The sequence below is a fragment of the Cupressus sempervirens genome, chromosome 2 (assembly GCF_028749045.1).
Source record: "Cupressus sempervirens isolate cs-2001-9-10 chromosome 2, ASM2874904v1, whole genome shotgun sequence".
Classification (NCBI taxonomy): Eukaryota; Viridiplantae; Streptophyta; class Pinopsida; order Cupressales; family Cupressaceae; genus Cupressus; species Cupressus sempervirens.
In genome coordinates, this window is record NC_143119.1 from 561864912 (window position 1) to 561879907 (window position 14996).

Consider the following 14996-nt stretch of genomic DNA (forward strand, 5'->3'; position numbering starts at 1 on the left):
AAAAAATCTCCCGAGTCCCAAATTCCGAGCTGGTGGGGTTTGCGATTTTCGGAAGGGCGGAAAAATCTCCGGAGTGCCGAATTCCCCACGGGTGGGGTTTTGTGATTTCCGCAAGTGCGAAAAAGTTTTCCATGTGGGTCGGGTTTGCAATTTTTGTGAGGGCGGAAAAATCTTCCAAGTCCAAATTCCGAGCAGGCAGGGTTTCGTAATTTTCCAAGTGCCAAATTCCGAGCGGGTGGGGTTTGTAAATTCCGCGAGGGCGGAAAAATCTTCCAAGTCCAAATTTCGAGCGGGTGGGGTTTGTAAATTTTCGTGAGGGCAGAAAAATCTTCCGACTGCAAATTCCAGGCGGGTCCCCGGGTTTTGTAATTTTCGCGAGGGCAGACGACTCATGTACGTGATCCAAAACCGGTCAACTTATTTTTCTGGTTAACGCCCAAAGTTTTGAACTCAAATCGAGTTGGCTACCCCGACTCGAATCGCCTCCGAATTTTTCGCACAACCCATGTCACCGTGCTCGACTTGATTCTAAGTGCCCCGAGTCATGTACGTGGTCCAAAAGAGGTCAACCTTTTTTTTTTGGGGGGTTAATGCCCAAAGTTTTCAACTCGAACCGTGTCGGCAACCCCGACACGAATCGCCCGAATTACCCGAACCCCGACTCGAATCGCGTCGAGCCTTAACCGCCTCCAATTTTTTCGCACGACTCATGTCACCGTGCTCGACATGATTCTAAGTGCGCCGAGTCATGTGCGTGATCCAAAGGCGGTCAACTCTTTTTTTCGGTTAACGACCAAAGTTTTCAACCCAAATTGTGTCGGCGACCCCGACTCGTATCGCCTCGAGCCTTAACCGCCTCCAATTTTTTCGCAGGACTCATGTCACCGTGCTCGACTTGGTGCCCCGAGTCATGTACGTGATCCAAAAGCGGTTAACTTCTTCCTTCTTTGGTTAACACCCAAAGATTTCAACCCGAATCGTGTCAGCAACCCCAACTCAAATCGCCTGCAATTTTTTCGAACCACTCATGTCACCGTGCTTGACTTGATTCTATGTGCCCCAAGTCATGTACGTGATCCAAAAGCGATTAACTCTTTTTCTGGCTAACGGCCAAAGTTTTCGAATCGACTCAGCTACCCCGACTCGAATTGCCTCGAGCCTTAACCGCCTCCATTTTTTTTTTCCCTCGACTCATGTAATCGCACTCGCCTTGATTCTGAGTGGCCCGAGTCACTTACGTGATCCAAAACCGGGTAACTTTTTCTTTTTTTTCTTTTTTTTGTCAAGTCCCAAAGTTTTGAACTCGAATAGAGTCGGATGCCCCGACTCGAGTCGTCTCCAAATTTTTCGCACGACTCATGTCACCGTGCTCGACTTGATTCTAAGTGCCCCGAGCCGTGTACATGATCTAAAAGCGGTTAACTTTTTCTTTTTGGTTAACGCCCAAAGTTTTCAACCCGACCCGCCTCGGCAACCTCGACTCGAAGCGCCTCGAGCCTTAATGGCCTCCAATGTTTTTGCACGACTCATGCCACCGTCGACTTTTCGCTCGAATCATGTCACCCAGGGCACCTCGATGCTACGTGACCCGAGCCCTGTGCGCGATCCAAAACCGGGTAACGTTTTTTTTTTTAACTCCCAAAATTTCATTCTTTTTTGCCTTACGAAGCCTATCATGATCTCTTTTTATAAAGAAAATTCTCAAATCGAATCGTTTCGGCTACCCTACCTCGAATCCGGCTAGCTAGGCGTAACGCCTCGAGTCGGCTCGGCAATACGTGAACTGAAACTTGTGCGTGATCCAAAAGCGGGTAACTTGTTTTTTTTTTTTTTTTTGTAATGCCCAAAATTTAGCGCTTTTCGCTGTACAGGGCCTCTCATGATTTTTTTTGTTTTTTTTTTTTTTTTTTCCCCTCGTCGACCCAGTCGGGTCGCCCGAGGCTGGGGCGACGGAGATGGGTTGACCTAGTCGGGCGACCCAAGTTGGGTCGACCCAGGCGTGTGATCCTGGCTGGGGACAGCAAGTCGATTCTATAAGTTTGCTTGCCAATTTTGCTAGCCAGGTCGGCTCACCAAGTCATCTAACCATGTGGTCTTTGCCAAATCAAGAATTGACTCTTTAAGTCCACTCACAGCTCGTCAAGCCGGCTCACCAAGATGACTTACCGTCTCGCCTCACCAGGTTGCCCCACCAGGTCGCCTCTTCTTTAAGACCGCTCACCATGTCGGCTCCCCAAGTCACCTCACCGAGTCGACTATTCAGGTTGCCTCACCAAGTCGACCCCTTAAGTTCGCTCACCAAGTCAGCTCCCTAAGTCAGCTCACCAAGTCGAATCACCTAGTCATTTTACCACCTTGCCCCAGCAGGTGTGCTCGCCAAGTCGCCCCGCCGAGTTGCTTCTCTAAGCCCACTCACCATGTCAGCTCACCAAGTCGATTGTTCAAGTACGTTTCCAAGTCAACTCTTTAAGTTCGCTCACCAGGTCAGCCCGCCCAAGTCGCCTCTTTAAGTTCGTTCGCCAGGTCGGCCCGCCCAAGTCGCATCCGCGGGCTAACTCGCCGAGTCACCTCACGAAGTTGACTCTTTAAGTGCGCTCACCAAGTCAGCTCACCAAGTCGACTCACCATCTCGCCTCGATAAGTTGGCTTGCCGAGTTACCCCACCAAGTCGTCGCCTCTTTAAGCCCGCTCACCGTGTCAGCTCGTCAGGTCGGCTCACCAAGTCGACTAATCAAGTAGGCCCACCAAGTCGCCTCAAGGATAGCTCCTCGCCATGAGTCGCCTCACCATGTTGACTCTTTGAGCCCGCTCGCCGGGTCGCCTCACCAAGTCGACTCGAGTACGTTGCCAAGTCGACCCTTTAAGTTCGCTCGCCAGGTCGACTCGCCAAGTCAGCTCACCATGTCATCTCAACGAACCAACTCGCCGAGTCGCCTCACCACGTCGGCTCTCTAATACCACTCGCCAAGTCGCCCCACCAACTCGCCCCGTTAGGCCCACTCTCACCAAGTGGACTCTTTAAGTCTGCTCATAAAGTCGAGCCACCAAGGACTCTCACCAAGTCGACTCTCTAAGTCTGTTCATCAGGTCACCCCACCGAGTACTCTCACCAAGTCAACTCTTTAGGTCCGTTCATCAGGTCACCCCGCAAAGTCGACCCTCTAAGTTCGTTCATCGAGTCACCCCACCAAGTCGACTCTTTAAGTCCTTTCATCAAGTCACCCCGCCAAGCCGACTCTTTAAGTCCGTTCATCAAGTCACCAGAACAACTACTCTCACCAAGTCGACTCTGTAAGTCCGTTCATCAAGTCGGCCCACCGAGTACTCCCACCAAGTCGACTCTTTAAGTCCGTTCATCAGTTCACCCCGCCAAGTACTCTCACCAAGTCAACTCTTTAGGTCCGTTCATCAAGTCGACCCTTTAAGTCCGTTCATCAAGTCGCCCCGCCGAGTTGCTTCTCTAAGCCCACTCACCATGTCAGCTCACCAAGTCGGTTGTTCAAGTGCGTTGCCAAGTCAACTCTTTAAGTTCGCTCGCCAGGTCAGCCCGCCCAAGTCGCCTCTTTAAGTTCGTTCGCCAGGTCGGCCCGCCCAAGTCGCATCAGCGGGCTAACTCGCCGAGTCACCTCACGAAGTTGACTCTTTAAGTGCGCTCACCAAGTCAGCTCACCAAGTCGACTCACCATCTCGCCTCGATAAGTTGGCTTGCCGAGTTACCCCACCAAGTCGTCGCCTCTTTAAGCCCGCTCACCGTGTCAGCTTGTCAGGTCGGCTCACCAAGTCGACTAATCAAGTAGGCCCACCAAGTCGCCTCAAGGATAGCTCCTCACCATGAGTCGCCTCACCATGTTGACTCAATGAGTCACCTCACCATGTTGACTCTTTGAGCCCGCTCGCCGGGTCGCCTCACCAAGTCGACTCGAGTACGTTGCCAAGTCGACTCTTTAAGTTCGCTCGCCGGGTCGACTCGCCAAGTCAGCTCACCATGTCATCTCAACGAACCAACTCGCCGAGTCGCCTCACCACGTCGGCTCTCTAATACCACTCGCCAAGTCGCCCCACCAACTCGCCCCGTTAGGCCCACTCACCACATCGCCCCGTTAGGCCCACTCTCACCAAGTGGACTCTTTAAGTCTGCTCATAAAGTCGAGCCACCGAGTACTCTCACCAAGTCGACTCTTTAAGTCCTTTCATCGAGTCACCCCACCAAGTACTCTCACCAAGTCAAATCTTTAGGTCCGTTCATAGAGTCACCCCACCAAGTCGACCCTTCAAGTGCGTTCATCAAGTCACCCCACCAAGTCGACTCTTTAAGTTCATTCATCAAGTCACCCCGCCAGGTCAGCCCACAAATTACTCTCACCAAGTCGACTCTTTAAATTCGTTCATCAAGTCACCCCGCCAGGTCGGCCCACCGAGTGGACTCTTTAAGTTCGTTCATGAAGTCACTCTGCCAAGTCGGCCCACCAGGTCGACTCTTTAAGTTCGTTCATCAAGTCACCCCGCCAGGTCAGCCCACCAACTACTCTCACCAAGTCGACTCTTTAAGTTTGCTCACCAAGTCACCCCGCCAGGTCGGCCCACCAAGTACTCTCACCAGGTCGACTCTTTAGGTTTGTTCATCAGGTCACCCCACCGAGTACTCTCACCAAGTCGACTCCTTAAGTTCGTTCATCAAGTCGCCCCGCCAGGTCGGCCCACCAAGTACTCTCACCAAGTCGACCCTTTAAGTTCGGTCATCAACTCACCCCGCCAGGTCGGCCCACCAAGTACTCTCACAAAGTCGACTCTTTAGGTTCGTTCATCAATTCACCCCGCCAGCTCGGCCCACCAAGTTCTCTCACTAGGTCGACTCTTTAAGTTCGTTCATCAAGTCACCCCGCCAGTTCGACCCACCAAGTACTCTCACAAAGTCGACTCTCTAAGTTCGTTCATCAAGTCACCCTGCCAGGTCAGCCCACCAAGTACTCTCACCAAGTCACCCCGCTAGTTCGACCCACCAAGTCAACCCTTTAAGTTCGTTCATCAAGTCACCCGGCCAAGTCGGCCCACCAAGTCGACTCTTTAAGTCCGTTCATCAAGTCACGTGACCAGGTCAGCCCACCGGGTACTCTCACCAAGTCGACTCTTTAAGTTTGTTCATCAAGTCACCCGGCCAGGTCGGCCCACCAAGTACTCTCACCAAGTCGACTCTCTAAGTCCGTTCATCAAGTCACCCCGCCAGGTCGGCCCACCAAGTCGAATCTTTAAGTCCGTTCATCAAGTCACCCCACCAAGTACTCTAACCAAGTCGATTCTTCGAGTGCGTTCATCAAGTCACCCGACCAACTACTCTCACCAAGTCGACTCTTTAACTATGTTCATCAAGTCACCCCACCAAGAACTCTCACCACGTCAACTCTTTAGGTCCGTTCATAAAGTCACCCCACCAAGTCGACCCTTCAAGTGCGTTCATCAAGTCACCCCACCAAGTACTCTCACCAATTCGACTCTTTAAGTCTTTTCATCAAGTCACCACACCAAGTACTCTCACCAAGTCAACTCTTTACGACCGTTCATCAAGTCACCTCGCCAAGTCGACCCTTGAAGTCCGTTCATCAAGTCACCCCACCAAGTACTCCCACCAAGTCGACTCTTTAAGTCAGTTCACGAAGTCACCCAACCAGGTCGGCCCACCAAGGACTCTCACCAAGTCGACTCTCTAAGTCTGTTCATCAGGTCACCCCACCGAGTACTCTCACCAAGTCAACTCTTTAGGTCCGTTCATCAGGTCACCCCGCAAAGTCGACCCTCTAAGTTCGTTCATCGAGTCACCCCACCAAGTCGACTCTTTAAGTCCTTTCATCAAGTCACCCCGCCAAGCCGACTCTTTAAGTCCGTTCATCAAGTCACCAGAACAACTACTCTCACCAAGTCGACTCTGTAAGTCCGTTCATCAAGTCGGCCCACCGAGTACTCCCACCAAGTCGACTCTTTAAGTCCGTTCATCAGTTCACCCCGCCAAGTACTCTCACCAAGTCAACTCTTTAGGTCCGTTCATCAAGTCGACCCTTTAAGTCCGTTCATCAAGTCGCCCCGCCGAGTTGCTTCTCTAAGCCCACTCACCATGTCAGCTCACCAAGTCGGTTGTTCAAGTGCGTTGCCAAGTCAACTCTTTAAGTTCGCTCGCCAGGTCAGCCCGCCCAAGTCGCCTCTTTAAGTTCGTTCGCCAGGTCGGCCCGCCCAAGTCGCATCAGCGGGCTAACTCGCCGAGTCACCTCACGAAGTTGACTCTTTAAGTGCGCTCACCAAGTCAGCTCACCAAGTCGACTCACCATCTCGCCTCGATAAGTTGGCTTGCCGAGTTACCCCACCAAGTTGTCGCCTCTTTAAGCCCGCTCACCGTGTCAGCTCGTCAGGTCGGCTCACCAAGTCGACTAATCAAGTAGGCCCACCAAGTCGCCTCAAGGATAGCTCCTCACCATGAGTCGCCTCACCATGTTGACTCAATGAGTCGCCTCACCATGTTGACTCTTTGAGCCCGCTCGCCGGGTCGCCTCACCAAGTCGACTCGAGTACGTTGCCAAGTCGACTCTTTAAGTTCGCTCGCCGGGTCGACTCGCCAAGTCAGCTCACCATGTCATCTCAACGAACCAACTCGCCGAGTCGCCTCACCACGTCGGCTCTCTAATACCACTCGCCAAGTCGCCCCACCAACTCGCCCCGTTAGGCCCACTCACCACATCGCCCCGTTAGGCCCACTCTCACCAAGTGGACTCTTTAAGTCTGCTCATAAAGTCGAGCCACCGAGTACTCTCACCAAGTCGACTCTTTAAGTCCTTTCATCGAGTCACCCCACCAAGTACTCTCACCAAGTCAACTCTTTAGGTCCGTTCATAGAGTCACCCCACCAAGTCGACCCTTCAAGTGCGTTCATCAAGTCACCCCACCAAGTCGACTCTTTAAGTTCATTCATCAAGTCACCCCGCCAGGTCAGCCCACAAATTACTCTCACCAAGTCGACTCTTTAAGTTCGTTCATCAAGTCACCCCGCCAGGTCGGCCCACCGAGTGGACTCTTTAAGTTCGTTCATGAAGTCACTCTGCCAAGTCGGCCCACCAGGTCGACTCTTTAAGTTCGTTCATCAAGTCACCCCGCCAGGTCAGCCCACCAACTACTCTCACCAAGTCGACTCTTTAAGTTTGCTCACCAAGTCACCCCGCCAGGTCGGCCCACCAAGTACTCTCACCAGGTCGACTCTTTAGGTTTGTTCATCAGGTCACCCCACCGAGTACTCTCACCAAGTCGACTCCTTAAGTTCGTTCATCAAGTCGCCCCGCCAGGTCGGCCCACCAAGTACTCTCACCAAGTCGACCCTTTAAGTTCGGTCATCAACTCACCCCGCCAGGTCGGCCCACCAAGTACTCTCACAAAGTCGACTCTTTAGGTTCGTTCATCAATTCACCCCGCCAGCTCGGCCCACCAAGTTCTCTCACCAGGTCGACTCTTTAAGTTCGTTCATCAAGTCACCCCGCCAGTTCGACCCACCAAGTACTCTCACAAAGTCGACTCTCTAAGTTCGTTCATCAAGTCACCCTGCCAGGTCAGCCCACCAAGTACTCTCACCAAGTCACCCCGCTAGTTCGACCCACCAAGTCGACCCTTTAAGTTCGTTCATCAAGTCACCCGGCCAAGTCGGCCCACCAAGTCGACTCTTTAAGTCCGTTCATCAAGTCACGTGACCAGGTCAGCCCACCGGGTACTCTCACCAAGTCGACTCTTTAAGTTTGTTCATCAAGTCACCCGGCCAGGTCGGCCCACCAAGTACTCTCACCAAGTCGACTCTCTAAGTCCGTTCATCAAGTCACCCCGCCAGGTCGGCCCACCAAGTCGAATCTTTAAGTCCGTTCATCAAGTCACCCCACCAAGTACTCTAACCAAGTCGATTCTTCGAGTGCGTTCATCAAGTCACCCGACCAACTACTCTCACCAAGTCGACTCTTTAACTATGTTCATCAAGTCACCCCACCAAGCACTCTCACCACGTCAACTCTTTAGGTCCGTTCATAAAGTCACCCCACCAAGTCGACCCTTCAAGTGCGTTCATCAAGTCACCCCACCAAGTACTCTCACCAATTCGACTCTTTAAGTCTTTTCATCAAGTCACCACACCAAGTACTCTCACCAAGTCAACTCTTTACGACCGTTCATCAAGTCACCTCGCCAAGTTGACCCTTGAAGTCCGTTCATCAAGTCACCCCACCAAGTACTCCCACCAAGTCGACTCTTTAAGTCAGTTCACGAAGTCACCCAACCAGGTCGGCCCACCAAGGACTCTCACCAAGTCGACTCTCTAAGTCTGTTCATCAGGTCACCCCACCGAGTACTCTCACCAAGTCAACTCTTTAGGTCCGTTCATCAGGTCACCCCGCAAAGTCGACCCTCTAAGTTCGTTCATCGAGTCACCCCACCAAGTCGACTCTTTAAGTCCTTTCATCAAGTCACCCCGCCAAGCCGACTCTTTAAGTCCGTTCATCAAGTCACCAGAACAACTACTCTCACCAATTCGACTCTGTAAGTCCGTTCATCAAGTCGGCCCACCGAGTACTCCCACCAAGTCGACTCTTTAAGTCCGTTCATCAGTTCACCCCGCCAAGTACTCTCACCAAGTCAACTCTTTAGGTCCGTTCATCAAGTCGACCCTTTAAGTCCGTTCATCAAGTCGCCCCGCCGAGTTGGTTCTCTAAGCCCACTCACCATGTCAGCTCACCAAGTCGGTTGTTCAAGTGCGTTGCCAAGTCAACTCTTTAAGTTCGCTCGCCAGGTCAGCCCGCCCAAGTCGCCTCTTTAAGTTCGTTCGCCAGGTCGGCCCGCCCAAGTCGCATCAGCGGGCTAACTCGCCGAGTCACCTCACGAAGTTGACTCTTTAAGTGCGCTCACCAAGTCAGCTCACCAAGTCGACTCACCATCTCGCCTCGATAAGTTGGCTTGCCGAGTTACCCCACCAAGTCGTCGCCTCTTTAAGCCCGCTCACCGTGTCAGCTCGTCAGGTCGGCTCACCAAGTCGACTAATCAAGTAGGCCCACCAAGTCGCCTCAAGGATAGCTCCTCACCATGAGTCGCCTCACCATGTTGACTCAATGAGTCGCCTCACCATGTTGACTCTTTGAGCCCGCTCGCCGGGTCGCCTCACCAAGTCGACTCGAGTACGTTGCCAAGTCGACTCTTTAAGTTCGCTCGCCGGGTCGACTCGCCAAGTCAGCTCACCATGTCATCTCAACGAACCAACTCGCCGAGTCGCCTCACCACGTCGGCTCTCTAATACCACTCGCCAAGTCGCCCCACCAACTCGCCCCGTTAGGCCCACTCACCACATCGCCCCGTTAGGCCCACTCTCACCAAGTGGACTCTTTAAGTCTGCTCATAAAGTCGAGCCACCGAGTACTCTCACCAAGTCGACTCTTTAAGTCCTTTCATCGAGTCACCCCACCAAGTACTCTCACCAAGTCAACTCTTTAGGTCCGTTCATAGAGTCACCCCACCAAGTCGACCCTTCAAGTGCGTTCATCAAGTCACCCCACCAAGTCGACTCTTTAAGTTCATTCATCAAGTCACCCCGCCAGGTCAGCCCACAAATTACTCTCACCAAGTCGACTCTTTAAGTTCGTTCATCAAGTCACCCCGCCAGGTCGGCCCACCGAGTGGACTCTTTAAGTTCGTTCATGAAGTCACTCTGCCAAGTCGGCCCACCAGGTCGACTCTTTAAGTTCGTTCATCAAGTCACCCCGCCAGGTCAGCCCACCAACTACTCTCACCAAGTCGACTCTTTAAGTTTGCTCACCAAGTCACCCCGCCAGGTCGGCCCACCAAGTACTCTCACCAGGTCGACTCTTTAGGTTTGTTCATCAGGTCACCCCACCGAGTACTCTCACCAAGTCGACTCCTTAAGTTCGTTCATCAAGTCGCCCCGCCAGGTCGGCCCACCAAGTACTCTCACCAAGTCGACCCTTTAAGTTCGGTCATCAACTCACCCCGCCAGGTCGGCCCACCAAGTACTCTCACAAAGTCGACTCTTTAGGTTCGTTCATCAATTCACCCCGCCAGCTCGGCCCACCAAGTTCTCTCACCAGGTCGACTCTTTAAGTTCGTTCATCAAGTCACCCCGCCAGTTCGACCCACCAAGTACTCTCACAAAGTCGACTCTCTAAGTTCATTCATCAAGTCACCCTGCCAGGTCAGCCCACCAAGTACTCTCACCAAGTCACCCCGCTAGTTCGACCCACCAAGTCGACCCTTTAAGTTCGTTCATCAAGTCACCCGGCCAAGTCGGCCCACCAAGTCGACTCTTTAAGTCCGTTCATCAAGTCACGTGACCAGGTCAGCCCACCGGGTACTCTCACCAAGTCGACTCTTTAAGTTTGTTCATCAAGTCACCCGGCCAGGTCGGCCCACCAAGTACTCTCACCAAGTCGACTCTCTAAGTCCGTTCATCAAGTCACCCCGCCAGGTCGGCCCACCAAGTCGAATCTTTAAGTCCGTTCATCAAGTCACCCCACCAAGTACTCTAACCAAGTCGATTCTTCGAGTGCGTTCATCAAGTCACCCGACCAACTACTCTCACCAAGTCGACTCTTTAACTATGTTCATCAAGTCACCCCACCAAGCACTCTCACCACGTCAACTCTTTAGGTCCGTTCATAAAGTCACCCCACCAAGTCGACCCTTCAAGTGCGTTCATCAAGTCACCCCACCAAGTACTCTCACCAATTCGACTCTTTAAGTCTTTTCATCAAGTCACCACACCAAGTACTCTCACCAAGTCAACTCTTTACGACCGTTCATCAAGTCACCTCGCCAAGTCGACCCTTGAAGTCCGTTCATCAAGTCACCCCACCAAGTACTCCCACCAAGTCGACTCTTTAAGTCAGTTCACGAAGTCACCCAACCAGGTCGGCCCACCAAGGACTCTCACCAAGTCGACTCTCTAAGTCTGTTCATCAGGTCACCCCACCGAGTACTCTCACCAAGTCAACTCTTTAGGTCCGTTCATCAGGTCACCCCGCAAAGTCGACCCTCTAAGTTCGTTCATCGAGTCACCCCACCAAGTCGACTCTTTAAGTCCTTTCATCAAGTCACCCCGCCAAGCCGACTCTTTAAGTCCGTTCATCAAGTCACCAGAACAACTACTCTCACCAATTCGACTCTGTAAGTCCGTTCATCAAGTCGGCCCACCGAGTACTCCCACCAAGTCGACTCTTTAAGTCCGTTCATCAGTTCACCCCGCCAAGTACTCTCACCAAGTCAACTCTTTAGGTCCGTTCATCAAGTCGACCCTTTAAGTCCGTTCATCAAGTCGCCCCGCCGAGTTGCTTCTCTAAGCCCACTCACCATGTCAGCTCACCAAGTCGGTTGTTCAAGTGCGTTGCCAAGTCAACTCTTTAAGTTCGCTTGCCAGGTCAGCCCGCCCAAGTCGCCTCTTTAAGTTCGTTCGCCAGGTCGGCCCGCCCAAGTCGCATCAGCGGGCTAACTCGCCGAGTCACCTCACGAAGTTGACTCTTTAAGTGCGCTCACCAAGTCAGCTCACCAAGTCGACTCACCATCTCGCCTCGATAAGTTGGCTTGCCGAGTTACCCCACCAAGTCGTCGCCTCTTTAAGCCCGCTCACCGTGTCAGCTCGTCAGGTCGGCTCACCAAGTCGACTAATCAAGTAGGCCCACCAAGTCGACTAATCAAGTAGGCCCACCAAGTCGCCTCAAGGATAGCTCCTCACCATGAGTCGCCTCACCATGTTGACTCAATGAGTCGCCTCACCATGTTGACTCTTTGAGCCCGCTCGCCGGGTCGCCTCACCAAGTCGACTCGAGTACGTTGCCAAGTCGACTCTTTAAGTTCGCTCGCCGGGTCGACTCGCCAAGTCAGCTCACCATGTCATCTCAACGAACCAACTCGCCGAGTCGCCTCACCACGTCGGCTCTCTAATACAACTCGCCAAGTCGCCCCACCAACTCGCCCCGTTAGGCCCACTCACCACATCGCCCCGTTAGGTCCACTCTCACCAAGTGGACTCTTTAAGTCTGCTCATAAAGTCGAGCCACCGAGTACTCTCACCAAGTCGACTCTTTAAGTCCTTTCATCGAGTCACCCCACCAAGTACTCTCACCAAGTCAACTCTTTAGGTCCGTTCATAGAGTCACCCCACCAAGTCGACCCTTCAAGTGCGTTCATCAAGTCACCCCACCAAGTCGACTCTTTAAGTTCATTCATCAAGTCACCCCGCCATGTCAGCCCACAAATTACTCTCACCAAGTCGACTCTTTAAGTTCGTTCATCAAGTCACCCCGCCAGGTCGGCCCACCGAGTGGACTCTTTAAGTTCGTTCATGAAGTCACTCTGCCAAGTCGGCCCACCAGGTCGACTCTTTAAGTTCGTTCATCAAGTCACCTCGCCAGGTCAGCCCACCAACTACTCTCACCAAGTCGACTCTTTAAGTTTGCTCACCAAGTCACCCCGCCAGGTCGGCCCACCAAGTACTCTCACCAGGTCGACTCTTTAGGTTTGTTCATCAGGTCACCCCACCGAGTACTCTCACCAAGTCGACTCCTTAAGTTCGTTCATCAAGTCGCCCCGCCAGGTCGGCCCACCAAGTACTCTCACCAAGTCGACCCTTTAAGTTCGGTCATCAACTCACCCCGCCAGGTCGGCCCACCAAGTACTCTCACAAAGTCGACTCTTTAGGTTCGTTCATCAATTCACCCCGCCAGCTCGGCCCACCAAGTTCTCTCACCAGGTCGACTCTTTAAGTTCGTTCATCAAGTCACCCCGCCAGTTCGACCCACCAAGTACTCTCACAAAGTCGACTCTCTAAGTTCGTTCATCAAGTCACCCTGCCAGGTCAGCCCACCAAGTACTCTCACCAAGTCACCCCGCTAGTTCGACCCACCAAGTCGACCCTTTAAGTTCGTTCATCAAGTCACCCGGCCAAGTCGGCCCACCAAGTCGACTCTTTAAGTCCGTTCATCAAGTCACGTGACCAGGTCAGCCCACCGGGTACTCTCACCAAGTCGACTCTTTAAGTTTGTTCATCAAGTCACCCGGCCAGGTCGGCCCACCAAGTACTCTCACCAAGTCGACTCTCTAAGTCCGTTCATCAAGTCACCCTGCCAGGTCGGCCCACCAAGTCGAATCTTTAAGTCCGTTCATCAAGTCACCCCACCAAGTACTCTAACCAAGTCGATTCTTCGAGTGCGTTCATCAAGTCACCCGACCAACTACTCTCACCAAGTCGACTCTTTAACTATGTTCATCAAGTCACCCCACCAAGCACTCTCACCACGTCAACTCTTTAGGTCCGTTCATAAAGTCACCCCACCAAGTCGACCCTTCAAGTGCGTTCATCAAGTCACCCCACCAAGTACTCTCACCAATTCGACTCTTTAAGTCTTTTCATCAAGTCACCACACCAAGTACTCTCACCAAGTCAACTCTTTAGGACCGTTCATCAAGTCACCTCGCCAAGTCGACCCTTGAAGTCCGTTCATCAAGTCACCCCACCAAGTACTCCCACCAAGTCGACTCTTTAAGTCAGTTCATGAAGTCACCCAACCAGGTCGGCCCACCAAGGACTCTCACCAAGTCGACTCTCTAAGTCTGTTCATCAGGTCACCCCACCGAGTACTCTCACCAAGTCAACTCTTTAGGTCCGTTCATCAGGTCACCCCGCAAAGTCGACCCTCTAAGTTCGTTCATCGAGTCACCCCACCAAGTCGACTCTTTAAGTCCTTTCATCAAGTCACCCCGCCAAGCCGACTCTTTAAGTCCGTTCATCAAGTCACCAGAACAACTACTCTCACCAAGTCGACTCTGTAAGTCCGTTCATCAAGTCGGCCCACCGAGTACTCCCACCAAGTCGACTCTTTAAGTCCGTTCATCAGTTCACCCCGCCAAGTACTCTCACCAAGTCAACTCTTTAGGTCCGTTCATCAAGTCGACCCTTTAAGTCCGTTCATCAAGTCGCCCCGCCGAGTTGCTTCTCTAAGCCCACTCACCATGTCAGCTCACCAAGTCGGTTGTTCAAGTGCGTTGCCAAGTCAACTCTTTAAGTTCGCTCGCCAGGTCAGCCCGCCCAAGTCGCCTCTTTAAGTTCGTTCGCCAGGTCGGCCCGCCCAAGTCGCATCAGCGGGCTAACTCGCCGAGTCACCTCACGAAGTTGACTCTTTAAGTGCGCTCACCAAGTCAGCTCACCAAGTCGACTCACCATCTCGCCTCGATAAGTTGGCTTGCCGAGTTACCCCACCAAGTCGTCGCCTCTTTAAGCCCGCTCACCGTGTCAGCTCGTCAGGTCGGCTCACCAAGTCGACTAATCAAGTAGGCCCACCAAGTCACCTCAAGGATAGCTCCTCACCATGAGTCGCCTCACCATGTTGACTCAATGAGTCGCCTCACCATGTTGACTCTTTGAGCCCGCTCACCGGGTCGCCTCACCAAGTCGACTCGAGTACGTTGCCAAGTCGACTCTTTAAGTTCGCTCGCCGGGTCGACTCGCCAAGTCAGCTCACCATGTCATCTCAACGAACCAACTCGCCGAGTCGCCTCACCACGTCGGCTCTCTAATACCACTCGCCAAGTCGCCCCACCAACTCGCCCCGTTAGGCCCACTCACCACATCGCCCCGTTAGGCCCACTCTCACCAAGTGGACTCTTTAAGTCTGCTCATAAAGTCGAGCCACCGAGTACTCTCACCAAGTCGACTCTTTAAGTCCTTTCATCGAGTCACCCCACCAAGTACTCTCACCAAGTCAACTCTTTAGGTCCGTTCATAGAGTCACCCCACCAAGTCGACCCTTCAAGTGCGTTCATCAAGTCACCCCACCAAGTCGACTCTTTAAGTTCATTCATCAAGTCACCCCGCCAGGTCAGCCCACAAATTACTCTCACCAAGTCGACTCTTTAAGTTCGTTCATCAAGTCACCCCGCCAGGTCGGCCCACCGAGTGGACTCTTTAAGTTCGTTCATGAAGT

General features: G+C 52.7%; 1 protein-coding gene across 1 annotated transcript in view; it reads left to right on the plus strand.

Moving 5' to 3' along the window:
• Positions 1-14996, plus strand: part of LOC149574157 (uncharacterized) — a 109280-nt gene that overhangs the window by 65767 nt on the left and 28517 nt on the right. The gene's annotated exons all lie outside the window — the stretch shown is intronic.